Genomic DNA, 6000 nt, shown 5'->3' with positions numbered 1-6000 from the left:
GCTTTCCTTTGTGGGTAACCTGACCTTTCTCTCTGGCTGCTTGTTTGTTTTCATAATGATACCTTTTAAAGAGCAGAAGTTTTTAATTTTGATGATGTCTAATTTACAATTTTTTTTTTCCTTTATGTTTGTGCTTTTTGTGTGCTAAGAAACCTGTCCTTACTCCCAAATCACAAAGATTTTCTGCTTTGTGCTAGAAGTTTTATAGGCTTAACTTTTATGATTAGGCCTATGATCCATTTCATATTAATTTTGTTGTTGTTATTCATATTTTCACCTGGTCCCCTAACTTTTTGTTTTAAGCTTAAGTTATTTTACTTTTTAACTTTTATTTTAGGTTTGGGGTACATGTAAAGGTTTGTTACAAAGATAAACATGTGTCATGAGGGTTTGTTGTACATATTATTACATCATTCAGGTATTAAGCTTGGTACCCAATAGTTATCTTTTCTGCTCTTCTCCCCCCGCCACCCTCCCCACTCAAGTAGACCCCATTGTCTGCTGTTTCGTTCATTGTGTTCATAAGTTCTTATTATTTAGCTCCCATTTGTAAGTGAGAACATGTAGTATTTGGTTTTCTGTTCCTGTGTTAGTTTGCTACGGATGATAACCTCCAGCTCCATCCGTGTTCCCATGAAAGACATGATCTCATTCTCTTTCGTGGATGCTTAATACTCCGTGATGTATATGTACCATATTTTCTTTAGCCAGTCTGTCATTGATGTGCCTTTAGGTTGATTCCAAGTCTTTGCTATTGTAAACAGTGTTGCAATGAACGTTTGCATGCATATGTCTTTATGGTAGAATGCTTTATATTCCTCTGGGTAAAGGAACCCAGTAAAGGGATTGCTGGGTTGGATGGTAGTTCTGCTTTTAGTTCTTTGAGGAATCACCATACTGCTTTCCACAATGGTTGAACTAATTTACACTCCCACCAACAGTGTATAGGCTTCCCCTTTCTACACAACCTCGCCAGCTAGCATCTGTTATTTTTTGACTTTCTTATAATAGCCATTCTGACTAGTGTGAGATGGTATCTCATGGTTTTGATTTGCATTTCTCTAATGATCAGTGATATTGAGCTTTTTTTCATATGCTTTTTGGTTGCATGTATGTCTTCTGTTGAAAAGTGTCTGTTCATGTCCTTTGCCCATGTTTTAATGGGGTTGTTTGTTTTTCTCTTGTAAATTTGTTTAAGTTCCTTATAGATGCTTGATATTAGACCTTCGTCAGATGCATAGTTTGCAAATATTTTCTCCCATTCTGTATGTTGTCTATTTACTCTGTTGGTGGTTTCTTTTGCTGTGCAGAAGCTCTTAAGTTTAATTAGATCCCATTTGTCAATTTTTGCTTTTGTTGGAATTGCTTTTGGTGTCTTTGTCATGAAATCTTTGCCCATTCCTAGGTCCAGGACAGTATTGCCTAGATTGTCTTCCAGGGTTTTTATAGTTTTGGGTTTTACATGTAACTCTTTAATACTTCTTGAGTTGATTTTTGTATATGGTGTAAGGACGGGGTCCAGCTTCAATCTTCTGCATATGGTTAGCTGGTTATCCCAGTACCATTTATAGAATATGAAGTCTTTTCCCCATTGCTTCTTTTTATCAGCTTTGTCAAAGATCAGATGCTCATAGATGTGTGGCCTTATTTCCGGGCTGTCTACTTTGTTCCATTGTTCTGTGTGCCTATTTTTGTACCAGCACCATGTTGTTTTGGTCACTGTAGCTTCATAGTATGGTTTGAAGTCGAGTAATGTGATTCCTCCAGCTTTGTTCTTTTTGCTTAGGATTGCCTTGGCTATTTGGGCTCTTTTTTGGTTCCATATAAATTTAAAAAACTTTTTTTCTAGTTATGTGAAGAAAATCATTGGTAGTTTGATAGGAATAGCATTGAATCTGTAAATTGCTTTGGGTAGTATAGCCATTTTAATGATATTGATTCTTCCTATCCATGAGCATGAGATGTTTTTCTATTTGCTTGTGTCTTTTCTGATTTCTTTGAGCAGTGTTTTGTAATTCTCATTGCAGAGACCATTCACATCCCTGGTTAGCTGTATTCCTAGGTATTTTATTTTTGCAGCAATTGTGAATGGGATTGCCTTTCTGATTTGGCTCTCAGGTTGGTTGTTGTTGGTGTATAGGAATACTAGTGATTTTTGTATAATGATTTTCTATCCTGCAACTTTGCTGAAGTTGTTTATCAGTTGAAGGAGTGTTTGATCTGAGACTATGGGGTTTTCTAGGTATAGAATCTGCAAACAGAGATAGTTTGATTTCCTCTCTTCCTATTTGGATGCCCTTTATTTCTTTTTATTGCCTGATTGCTCTGGCCTGGACTTCCAATACTATGTTGAATAAAAGTGGTGAGAGAGGGCATCCTTGTCTTGAGCCAGTTTTCGAGGGGAATGCTTCCAGCTTTTGCCCATTCAGTATAATGTTGTCTGTGGGTTTGTCATAGATGGCTCTTACTATTTTGAGCTTTGTTCCTTCAATACCTAGTTTATTGAGAGTTTTTAACATGAAGGGATGTTGAATTTTATCAAAAGCCTTTCTACATTTATTGAGATAATCATGTGGTTTTTGCCTTTAGTTTTGTATGTGATGAAGCACATTTATTGATTTTCATATGTTGAACCAACCTTGCATCCTGAGGGTGAAGCCTACTTGATCATAGTGGATTAGCTTTTTGATTTGCTGCTGGATTTGGTTTTCAGGTATTTTGTTGAGAATATTTGCATTGATGTTAATCAAGGATATGGATTGGCCTGAAGTTTTCTTTTTTATTGTGTCTCTGCCAGGTTTTGGTATTAAGCTGATGATGGCCTCAGAATGAGTTGGGGAGAAGTCCTTCCTCCTAAATTTTTTAGAATAGTTCCTGTGGGGATGGTACCAGCTCTTCTTTGTACATCTGGTAGAATTCGGCTATGACTCCATCAGGTCCTGGGCTTTTTTTGATTGGCAGGCTATGTATTACTGATTCAGTTTCAGAGCTTGTTATTGGTCTGTTCAGGGAATTGATTTCTTCTTGGCTCAGTCTTGGGAAAGTGTATGTGTCCAGGAATTTATCCATCTCTTCCAAATTTTCTAGTTTGTGTGCATAGTGGTGTTCATAGTGGTTTCTGGTGGTGGTTTTTATTTCTGTCAGCTCAGTAGTAACATTCTCTTCATCATTTCTAATTGTGTTTATTTGGATCTTCTCTCTTAATTAGTGTAGATTGTGGCCTGTTTTATTAATTTTTTTTTTCCAAAAAACCAACCCCTGGATTTGTTGATCTTTTGAATGTTTTTGAATTCTTGATTTTCAGCTCTGATTTTTGTTATTTCTTATCTTCTGCTAGCTTTGCAGTTGATTTGTTCTTGCTTCTCTATTTCTTTCAGTTGTGAAGTTAGGTTGTTAATTTGAGATCTTTGTAACTTCTTGATTTGGACATTTAGTGCTATGAATTTCCCTTAACACTGCCTTAGCTGTGTTCCAGAGATTCTGGTATGTTGTATCTTTGTTCTCATTATTTTCAAAGAGCTTCTTGATTTCTGCCTCAATTTTATTATTTACTGAAAAGTCATTCAGGACCATGTTGTTTAATTTCCATGTAATTTTATGGTTTTGAGTGATTTTCATTGTGTTGACTTCTATTTTTATTGCACTGCAGTCCAAGAGTGTGTTTGGTGTGACTTTGGTTCTTTTAGATATGTTGAGGATTGTTTTTATGTCCAATTATGTGGTTGATTTTACAGTATGTGCCATGTGGCGATGAGAAGAATGTATATTCTGTTGTTTTTGGGTGGAGACTTCTGTAAAGGTCTATCAGATCCATTTGGTCCAGTGCTGAATTTAGGTCTGGAATATCTTTGTTAATTTTCTGCCTTGATGATCTGTCTAATACTATCAGTGGTATATTGAAGTCTCTCACTATTATTGTCTGGGAATCTATGTCTCTTTGTAGGTCTCTAAGAACTTGCTTTATGAATCTGGGTGCTCCTGTCTTGGGTGCATATATATTTAGGATAGTTAGGTCTTCTTGTTGAATTGAACCCTTTACCATTAAGGTAATGCTCTTCTTTGTCTTTTTTGGTTTGAAATCTGTTTTGTCTGAAATTAGGATTGCAACCCTTGCTTTTTTCTGTTTTCCATTTGCTTGGTAGCTTTTTCTCCATCCCTTATTTTGAGCCTGTGAGTGTCATTATGTGTGAGATGGGTCTCTTGAAGACAGCATACCATTGGGTCTTGCTTTTTTATCCAGCTTGCCACTGTGCCTTTTAAGTTGGACATTTGGCCCGTTTACATTCAAGGTTAGTATTGATATGTGTGGATTTGATCCTGTCCTTGTGCTGTTAGCTGGTTATTATATTGGCTTGTTTGTGTGGTTGCTTTATAGTGACACTGGTCTCTGTGTTTGTGTTTTTGTACCAGCTGCTAGCGGTCTTTCTATATTTAGTGTTCCTTTTCAAGATCTCTTGTAAGCAGATATGGTGGAAATGAAGTCCCTCAACATTTGCTTATCTGAAAGGATCTTATTTCTCCTTCACTTAGGAAGCTTAGTTTGGCTGAATATGAACTTCTTGGTTGAAGATTTTTTTCTTTAAGATGTTGAACATAGGCCCCCAATCTCTTCTGGCTTGTAGGCTTTCAGTTGACAGGTCTGCTGTTAGCCTGATGGGGATCCCTTTGTAGGTGACCTGCACTGTCTCTCTGTCTGCCTTTAACATTCTTTCTTTCATTTCAACCTTGGAAAATCTGATGATTATGTGTCTTGGGGATGATCTTCTTGTGCAGAATTTTATAGGAGTTCTCTGTATTTCCTGAATTTGACTGTTGACCTCCCTAGCAAGATTGAGAAAGTTGGTAGATGATATCCTGAAATATATTTTCTAATTTGTTTGCTTTCTCCCCCTTTCTGTCAGGAATGCCAGTGATTCATAGATTTGGCCCCTTTGCATAATCCCCTACTTCTCAGAGGTTTTGTTCATTCTTTTGTATTCTTTTTTCTTTATTTTTGTCTGATTGTCTTATTTCAGAGAACCAGTCTTCAAGTTCTGAGATTCTTTCCTCAGTTTGGTTTATTCTGCTGTTAATACTTGTGATTACATTGTGAAATTCTTGTATTGTGTTATTCAGCTTTGTCAGACCTGTGAGGTTCTTTTTGGTACCAGCTATTTCGTCCTTCAGCTCTTGTATCACTTTATTGTTATTCTTATTTCCTTGGATTTGGTTTTGCCATCCTACTGAATCTTGATGATCTTTGTTCCTATCCATATTCTGAATTCTATTTCTATCATTCCAGCCAGTTCAGCCTGGTTAAGAACTCTTGTTGGAGAACTGGTGCAGTCGTTTGGAGGACACCCTGATCATTGGAGTTACTGGAGTTCTTGCATTGGTTCTTTCTCATCTCTGCATGTGGATGTTTCTTTAACTGCAGTGTAGATTGAGTACAGTCAATAGGCTTCTTTTCTGGATGTTTTCACTGGGCTGAGGCTTTATGTAGGGTCTTTATTTGAAATTGACTTCTCGTCTCTGGTTTCAGAGTCAGGGTATGTTAGTGAGGTATTTTTGGTGTTGAAGTTTTGGGGTGTGATCCAGCAGGTGACACTTAGGCTTATTGGTCAGTTGGTAGACTCTTGCTCAGTTGTGTGGCTCCCCTATGGTTCTTCACAGTTGCAGCCATGTTCCCTTTCAGTGCTCTGAAGGTGTGTGTTCCTCTACCCCTTGAGTGCTGGCTATAATTCACAACTTGGCACTCCTTAGCTGCCTACTGCAGCTCTGGGGCAATCTCAGTGTTTATGTTCCTTCCGCATCATAGAGGCAGCAGAGGAAGATATCTTATTAGTGGTTGTGGCCAAGGATCATTTGCTTGACTCCTGAGGGCTCCACCCCAGAGAAATGCAGGTCAGGAATCACTCAGTGCAGTCAGCCCAACACAGGGGTTTCCTGTCTGGTGACGAGCCATAGGGGGTGTGTGCAACCCATGGGAGATGGACTGGCCTCCTCTTCTTGGGTCGACTG

Source organism: Pongo pygmaeus, chromosome 4 (genome assembly GCF_028885625.2).
Source record: "Pongo pygmaeus isolate AG05252 chromosome 4, NHGRI_mPonPyg2-v2.0_pri, whole genome shotgun sequence".
NCBI lineage: Eukaryota > Metazoa > Chordata > Mammalia > Primates > Hominidae > Pongo > Pongo pygmaeus.
The sequence above is the reverse complement of the archived record's forward strand: the minus strand, read 5'-3'. Positions refer to the sequence as shown.